Source organism: Aphidius gifuensis, linkage group LG6, assembly GCF_014905175.1.
Source record: "Aphidius gifuensis isolate YNYX2018 linkage group LG6, ASM1490517v1, whole genome shotgun sequence".
NCBI lineage: Eukaryota > Metazoa > Arthropoda > Insecta > Hymenoptera > Braconidae > Aphidius > Aphidius gifuensis.
In genome coordinates this window covers 4,010,326-4,020,452 of record NC_057793.1, presented here as the reverse complement: position 1 = coordinate 4,020,452, position 10,127 = coordinate 4,010,326, and positions in this window count along the sequence as shown.

The window sequence follows — 10,127 nt, the reverse complement described above, 5'->3', positions numbered from 1 at the left end:
AAGGGTTAATTGATACAGGGTCTTTCTGACTTCAAATAAGTAAAAAAAATTATAGGGTATGTAATCGAGACTCACAATCGAATGGTAGGGTTCAAAATTTGATAGAGACAGGAAAAGGGTTGAAAAAATAATTAATCATAAAAGATCAATTTTGCGTATCCTGTTTGCTTTAGAATAAAATGATTCAAATAAACGTTGTGAGAATATTATTTTGGGGAATATATTGATGTCGCGCTCATACTCGACGCTCGGCCACGCTCGTTCATTCGGTCATACTATATTCTTCTTTAAATATATATCTTTCCCTTTTTCTTTTCAAACTCTGCTGATTTTCGTTTCGAAGCATCCGCGGCCGCAGAATAATAACAAAAGCAATTGTTTATTGTTAAATTAACATTAACAATTGGATACTAGCTTCAATAGTTGACCGATTTCAATAATTTTTCTGTTTTAAGGCTTGAAACGTGCTATTATCTTATTGAATAAAAAAATTATCACTTGAAAACAACAATAGAAGAAATTTTTTATAGTAAAATTATTATTTAAAAAACGAATTTTTTTTTTAATAATTGATTGGGATTTTTTTTTTTTTTTTTGTTTTTAAGAAGATAAGACAAACTTCAATTGACTGTGAAAAACAAAATAAAAAGCAATCAATAAATATAAAATAGAAACAATTTTCAAATAGTAATTTTACACTAAACAATAAATTTCATTGTTATTTTTCGAATGGAAGTTTTTTTTACCGTATTATTGAAGTTCTAAACTTTTAATAAAAAACTAAAAAACTAAAAAATTTTTAAATCGATTAATTGTTAAATTTAATTTTGAATAATATCATTTAATATTATTTATTAAAAATATTATTTAAAATTGAGATTCCAATATGATCGATTGATTTCTTTTCTTTTTTATAGATAAGACAAACTTCATTAAAAAAAAAACAATTCTCAACTTTAAACAACAACAAAATTTTATTTGTTCATTGTAAAATTCAATACTATTAAAAAAAAACAAACTGCAATCAATTATTAGAACAGAATGTCAATTTCAAATAGTAATTTTACAATAAACAATCAATTTTATCGTTACTTTTCAAGTGATAATTTTTTTCGACAGTAATATTAAAGTTTGTGTTGGCCCTTTAAAACAAATTTTTAAATCAATTAATTATTAAAATAGAAATTTAAGTTTTAATAATAATTTTACAAACAATTAATTTTTTGTTGTTTTTGAGTGAAAATTTGATTTTACAGTATTATTAAAGTTGGTTTTGTTCCCTTTGAAACAAATAAAAAAAAAAAGAAAATCAATCAATTATTAAAATAGAAACTTAATTTTTAATAATAATTTTACAATAAACAATTTCTTTTATTGTTGTTTTTCAAGTGATAATTCTTTTTATTCAATAAGATAATAGCACGTTTCAAGCCCTTCAAAACAAAAAAAAAATTATTGAAATTGGTCAACTATTGAAGCTAGTATCCAATTGTTAATATTAATTTAACAATAAACAATTGCTTTCGTTATTATTCTTCGGCCGCGGATGCTTCGAAAACGAAAATTGGCTCAGAATTTGATTTGAAAGAAAAAAGGAAAGATATATATTTAAAGAAGACAGATATAGTAGAAACCGAATGAACGAGCGTGACCGAGCGTAACCGAGTGTGAGCGCGACATCAATATATTTCTCAATTTTCTTTCTCAATACTTCGAAGTTTGACTGGACTACTAATACTTTTTGTTCGATAAATACAACAGCAGTTTATACGTGCGCGTCCAGTCGGATACAGTCGGGTAGCGTCGGGAAGCGTCGGGTCGAAATAAATCTCTTTTGAAATATCTATCAAGGTCGCGCAGGGAGTTTTGGGTGGGGATTTTAGTAACGCGTTAATCGAAAACTTTGAAAATTAATTATTTAAAAACGGGTGGTTATAAAAATTTATAAGAAGTACCCCCTCTCTTTCTCCCAAAATAATATTCTCTACAACGTTTATTTAAATCATTTTATTCTAAAGCTAACTGATACGCAAAATTGATCTTTTATGATTAATTATTTTTTAACCCTTTTCTTGTCTCTATCAAATTTTAAACCCTACCATTCGATTCGTGAGCCTCGATTACATACCCCTATAATTTTTATAAAACTTGAAAATTCCCGAAGTCAGAAAGACCCTGTATCAATTAACCCTGGTAGCAGAACAACTTAATACCTTTATTTTTATTATAATATTTATGCTACAGGGTCTTTCAAAGTCCCATGTCTGTGAGTCGATTTCAATATAATTTTTCAGTATAAGATCGTTTAAATCAAAGATGTTATAGATATAATTGTTATCAAGTTATTAAAAATGAAGGGTCTTCCAATAAAGGGTTTTGTAATTAATATTGTTGTTGATTTATAAAAGTGAAGGGTCTTTGAATCAAGGGCGTCGTAGATAATATTGTTAATAAGTTATAAAAATAAAGGATCTTTCTAATAAAGAGTTTTGTGAGATACTGTTATTAATTTATAAAGAAATAAAGGGTCTTACCAATAAAAGGTTCTGTGATTAATATCGTTGTTAATTTTTATAAAAAAGTAAAGGGTCTTTGAATTAAGGGCGTTGAAAATATATTGTTTATAAGTTATTAAATAATAAAGGGTTTTTCTAATAAAAGGTTTTGTGATTAATATTGTTGCTCATTTATTTAGAAATAAAGGTCTTTCCATTAAAGGGTTTTTCTAATTAATATTGTTATTAATTTATAAAGTAAAGGGTCTTTCGAATCAAGGGTGTTGTAGATATTATTCTTAATAAGTTATTAAAAAATGAAGGGTCTTTCTAACAAAGGGTTTTGTGATTAATATTGTTAATAATGTATTCAGAAATAAAGGGTTTTTCCAATAAAGGGTTTTGTAATTAATATTGTTGTTAATTTATAAAAAAGTAAAGGGTCTTCAAAAGAGTCCAAAAAAAGTTTTTAGAAGACTCCAAATGGTTATTCTAAAAATGAAAATTGAAAGTTGAAAGGGTTTTTTAGAATATCCTTAATGTTTTTGAAACAACCTTCTTTGATAGGTGGCGCCTGAATCAGTCTCAACTGTGAATTTTGTCCCACTGTGAATTTTGCACCCTACTCAGTTTTACAGACACTAATTCCTTTTGATCTTTGTCCAAATCCAGTTTCACGTTTGACAGGCGTAAAAATTCAAGACTAGGATTTTGTCATCGTACACTTCTCTGCAAAAAAAAAAATATTATTTTTACAAACTTAAATGATTAAATAATTTTTTTTAAAAAGATTTAAAAGAAAAAGAAAAAATTTATTATTGTAGACCACTTGACGGGTTTGGCGCCATCAATATCATCACCGGAAGTTAATCTTATACTGGAACCTTTTTTTTTATTTTCATTTTGGTAATTTACATTGTACAAAAAAGAAAGAAATCAATAAATTTGTCTCAATTCAATAATCCAGAAGCGATGACTCGCGAACAGACTCTAATGTTATTTATGATCTATTCAGAGGTTTACTCGATGCCAATAAATTATTTGCTTGGACTGTTGTTGTATCTCTAAAAAAAAAATATGATAATAATAAATAATAAATAAAAAAGTATATAGAAATGAAAGATATCGATAAGTCTTAACGACTATGAAGAAGAGGAGGAAAGGTGGAAGTTTTAAAAAATAAAAATAAAGAGGATGAGGTGAAACTTTGTCGAGGAGTTCTCACGCTGCAAGCGGCTTTTTTGTTGTCGTGCTTCTCTCTATGCTAATTTAATTTATGCGACTTTGTATTCGTCGAATTATCAATATATAGTATACTTGTATACAATAACGCAAAAATATTTATCTATATATATGTATTTATTAATTTTTTTTATATATATATTTTGATGTTGTTTTATTGGTGTTGGTTGTTAATACTTAATACGCGTATATCTACTTTCTATTAGTCGCGGTTGAACACAGTTACACTGGCTAATTAGAAGCATCAAATTCCGCCAAATTTTTATGATCGGTTTATTACTTGGAGTTTTAAAAAAAATCATATGTTGAATATTGATTGAGGATTTATGATGTTTCATTTAAAAATAATATGAAAATTTTAATTTTTCAAAAATATAAATTAAATATAATCAGCAAAGATAAAAAAAAAATATATAAAATGTTTTTAAATTTTTTTTTACTACATTTTATATAATAAAATACAAAATAATATTAAAATATGTGACTATAAATCTTATAAACAAAGTAAAGAATTTATTGATTTAAAAAAATAAAAAAAAAAATTTCCACAAATTTTTATTTATGATTAATTTTAAAATTGACATTAATTACTAATAATTTTTTAACACACCCACATGATTATTATGTACTATTATAAAATTATAAATTTTATAAAAAAAAAAAAAATTTTAATCAATAATTTATTTAACATTATAATACACGATAAATAGAAATAAATCAAATAATATATTTAACCAAGGTATCACATGACTTTTTATATCTTTACAATTTATATTCAAAAAAAAAAAATAATATTATCAATTAATTGATCAAACATACCAGCTAAATATTTTCAAGCTTCTGTATCTGATATTTTAAACTAATTTTATATTTTTTATAATCATGCTTATTATTTTTATAGAAGTAAAATAAAGCTTTACAGTTTTTGAGTGTAAAAGTGGTTTATATGTGAATTTGATAAAGATCACTGTCCCAAAAATTCGCAGAGTATGCCAATGGGTTGGGGATTGATTATAAAAAGAAAAAAAAAAAAAATACAAAAAGTTTCGGTGAACTTTTAGGGAGTTGAATTAGATCGACTATATAACGAGAAGTATATATATTTTCAATGTCGAGCAGATTGCAAGTTGAAAAAAAAAAAAAGAGGAAAAAAGTTAAGAATGAGGATAACACCCTTCTTCACTTTATCTTTTTTTTTAGGGTTGAGAATCACGCCAGGTCGTTGAGTCTATATCACTATCTTACTTTCCTCCGTGGAAAAAAAAGAAAAATAAATAAAAAAAAAGTTCTCTGCAATTCCAGGAGCATTACAGACAGTCAAACAAGTGTTTCAGGGTCACAGAAAGTGAAATCGGGACGCTACCATACTCTATTTTTTTTTTTTATCTCATTTTTCTTTTCTTTCTCATTTATATACGCGCAATAATATATATATTTTTTTTTTTTATTCTCTCGTTTATACTTGTTTTATTTGCTCAGAGAAAATATCTTAAAGCGGATGTACAAGATTAAGATAATGGTCCCTGAAGATAAAATAAATAAGTGAGAAAAATAAAAAGAGAAAGAGAGCTTGCAATGAACTTGCAGAAAGGTCTGATGGGAATATTACTGTGAAGAAACATAGATAATACCAAGGTTTATATAGAAGCACAAAAACAAGCGTTATGATGTGGGTCAAAGTCTCAATGACTAGGACGCTCGTGGTTGGCATTTTTCTTGCTCATTTATCCATCTATTTTATGTCTATATATTTCCATTCAAATATTACCAAATTTATCCTTGATTTATCTATTGCTTTATACATATCATAATTTTTCAAAATTTCTTTCGTTTTTTTTTTTGTACGTTTCTTCTCACTGTCATATATCATTCAATGTGTTTATTAAATTTTTCGTTGTGTAAATTTCATTTAAAAAATATTTTAGCATTATTATTATTTTTATTAAATATTGTTTTGTTGATAAAATGAATTATCATAGTATATGTCTTGTCATAAGAATGAGACAATTGATGTTAAAGTCATCATGTTGTTTTCGTCACCCTTGAGAATCCTCAGGCAGGTCGGAAGAAAAATGACCGATTGTGTGGGGTAGGTTGTTGACTTTTATCCATTTTTCTCCATCATCCCTTATATATTTTTGTTGTCTCCCTTCATCTTCAGTCAAAGAAAATAAAAACAAGCCAACCATTCCTAATAAGATAACCCCGTAAAGACGATATAAAAGTACACCAGTATCAATCTTATCATCCCTCATATGTGATCTCAATCAAAACTTATTTTTTCCTGTAGGTATTTTTTGTTTTTTTTTTTTTTACTTCTATAGGTATTTATTGAAAATATTTAAAAAAAAAAAAAAAAACACAAGTATAAAATGTCTATAAATAATATTAATTAACAACAAATATTTTTTCATATTAAATAATATAAAATAAATAAATAATAATTTTAAAATATAATTATCATAATTTATAATAAATCTAAAATTTATTTTTTTAAAATTTTTAATTAAATCATTGTTTTAAAATTTTTTAAAAATATAATTATTATATAAGAAAATTTTTGGAACCGAAATTTGGCAACCACTGTAGTTGAGAGAATTTTGAGGGTATATACATAGTAATATATGTGTGTGAGGGTGCGTGAACGATGAGGATATTGTTAGTGAGAAAGAGGGTTGAAATAAGCGAGAGGATAAATTTATATACGTATAGATGGCCAGGGGCCAAGGCAAAGGCACACATACTGGACTTTTCTGGTCTTCTCTCGTCGTCGTCATTGACGTATACATACAACTGGGGCGTCTTTTTTAACTCTCTTCTTGTATATTTTCTATCTTTCTTTACTATTGCTTTAGTTGTTGATAACCAAAGAGTATGAGTGGGTGAAGAAGGGTGATTTTCCAAGAGAACCCTCGGTCAGCCCGCACAGTACCACCCCTCCCTCTCACCCTCTCACCCACCTCCCGACTGAGTAATATATATATAGATTGGTGTGTATGTATAGGGGTTGTTCACGACATGGCAAGGCTGGAGTTGAAGCTGAGGCGAAGGAGGTCGAGTTGGTGAGGGTAACTTTTCACTGAGATCAATACTCTCGTATCTAACACGATGCTGGACTTTACTCAAAGACTGGACATTGAGAGATTTTGAAATTTTACTTTAAAACATTCATCACTATTTTTTTTTACTATTGAATATTATTTTGAAATAAATTTGGAAAATATATAAATATTTTGAAATTATTATATTGCTCGCATGTGAATTTATATATTTAATAAATTAAATATATATTTATTTAAAATAAAAAAAAAAATGATTTAAATGTTTTTATTGAAAAAATAATACAACGTTAAATATTCACAAGAAAAATTATTATTAAAAAATTTATATTTTATTAAACTTTTGGAAAAACTAAATATGAAAAAATTAAATTTATGTATATGCCATAATTATTATTCAGAGAAAATTTCAATTTTCAATTAGTAAAGAAAAAAAAAAGAAAAACTTTATGTTTTATTTTCTAATTATATTTTTTGTTTTCTCATTTTAATTTAAATAAATATATTGAAAATTTATGTTTAAAGAAAAAAAAAAAAAATTTCATCTTCTCTGAGAAAACTCCCTGTTTACTTCTTGAGATGAATTTTTTAAAGATGGGCGTGTCTGACGTATAAATGTATATCTATTTTATTTTAAAATTATAAAAAAATCTCTTGGATATAAATTTTCACTTCTCAAGTCCATGCGCAATGCGATATATATATCTTATCATTATTATTATCATTGTTATCTTTTATATCATATTTTTTTTTTACTTTTTTTTCCATAACATTCGCAATGAATTTTTGGACTATTACCATCTTTTTATGCTTGGAGGGTGAAAAAAGAGAAAAAAGAAAAAAGACAACGGTGCGTGAATTGTGGCTGTACAGTGTACACATACACGAAAGCGCGGAAAAGAGAAATGATTATGACTTCCGCACAACGAAAGTACCGAGTAAACGACACGAAAACAGTTCAATTCCGTGTATAACTAGCTTTTATTCTTCTTTTTTTTTTTCTCATTATAAACTGAATTGTTTTTATATTTATTATCGTTATACTTTTTTTTTTATTTCAGGCAAATAAATGTTGAAATTTAACAGGTACGTGTTTGTACAACACGTTATTTTCCCAATAATATAATTTTTTTTTTCTTTTTCAAACAATATTTTTATTTTTTATTAAAATCATCCAAAGTGTTGAAAATTTTATCAATGATAAATCGAATATACATAAGGTTTTGAAAACGAAAAATTTTATAAAAAATAATATTAGTATTCGATAAATATTTCAACATTGACCTTGATAATAAAAACTTTTAAAAAATGAAAAAATGCATTGAAAAATACTTTTATCAATATTTTTTTTAAATAAAAAATGAAATAAATTTTGTTATTTATGTACATTTTTGTTTTTTATTTGAAAAGATAAAATTATTTTGTAATCGATAGAATTCACATGTCAGCATGTACTATATTTTTTTTTTTAATCAACCAATTAAAATGTTTATTCAAAATGAAAAAAGTTTAGAATAAAATTAATTTAAAGTGCGAAAATAATATTTTTCTATTTTTTTTTTTTCTGATTATATTATAAAGCAATGTAGACATAGATAATTATTTTTTTATTGCAATGTACATAAAAAAAGTGAGTGTTTTTTGTTTTTTTTTTTTAAGCGAAAATATTTAATCAAATAAATTAAATAAGTAACTACATGACATTACTTGAGTAGTATTTTTAAAAAAATAATGTATAATAATATTTTTATTAATATAATCACATAATTGTTTTTTACATAGTGTTATTTAAAAATGATTAAATACTAAAAGAAAATTTCAATTTTAAACTTAAAAAAAAGAAAAAACATGGTTACTATTTGTTTATTTATTTTCTTTATTTATCGTCATATTCAAAAGTTTACAAGAAATCAATTACTAAAGAGACAATATAAACTTGAATTATTAATCAGTATAACGACAAATTATTATGATCATTGTTATTAAGCACAACGATAATCTTGAACCTTATAATCCATTACACATTTTCCCCTACATTGACCAGTAGGATTTTTTTCGGTTTTTACACACTGCAAAAAAACAAAACAAAGTATATTGTATTATTGTATAAATTTTTTTTTATATTCAATTAATCGATGTTTATAAATAATTATACCTTTTCACCTTTCCTTAAGTAATCAGGCATTGCGTGCGGGTTTGCAAGCACGCTGAATACCAATCCAAATATGATCCAAATCCAAGTCAAATAAATATTCATTGCTGAAAGTATTTGCTTACTGGTAAATATTTTGCGTTAAAAAATGGTCTTTACGTTATAACAAATCACGTCGCGACTTATATACCCAACAAGCGCATAAAATAATGTATTGTTTTCAAATCAACCAGGAAAAAATAATAAATATTTTATTTTTCAATGCTAGAAGTGAAAAAATTTTAACTCATCAACAACCAATGATTTTTTAAAAACAATTTTGAGTACTCAGATAAAATTCCTATGAATACAGGAAGTAAAACATTTTGTACTTGAAAAAAATAAATGTAATATATTTAAAAAAAAAAAAAGCCTTGGTTTATTAAAAATGATGAAATAACAATTAAAATGATCTAAAGTCGTAAAGATTTCATTAAAAAAAAATCAAAAGAACACAACTTGACAAAATTAAAAAATTTCATAATAAAAATTGTTATTATATTCTTATTTTTCATTTGCAAAAATAAAATTATTTTGTAAATAATGTAATTCCCAAGGACATGTACTATGCTTTTTCTTTTTTAATCAATCAATTGAGATGTTTACTTAAATCAATAAACCAAAATAAATAAGAATGAAATTAATTTAAAGTGTGAAAATAATATTCATCTATTTTTTTTTTTTTCTTTTGCTAATTATATTATAAAGTAGACATTGGTTATTATTTTTTATTGCAATGTACATAAAACAAATTAGTGTTTTTTGCTTTTTTCTTTTTAAGCAAAAAAATTTAATCAAATAAATTAAATAAATAACTACGCATGATATTACTTGAGTAGTATTCAAAAAAAATAATATTTTTATAAATACAATTACATGATTGTTTTACATAGTGTTATTTAAAAGTGATAATAAAATAGAGGATAATTCTAATTTTAAAATTAAAGAAAAGAAAAAGCTTGGTTTTTATTTATTTTTTAATTTTCTTTATTTATTGTCATATTCAAAAGTTTACAAGAAATTAATTACTAAAGAGACAATATAAACTTGAATTATAATCATTAGTAATCAGTATAACAATGAATAATTATATGAGCTTCCATTATTTACAACGAAATTCCTTGGCTCTGTCGTCATATA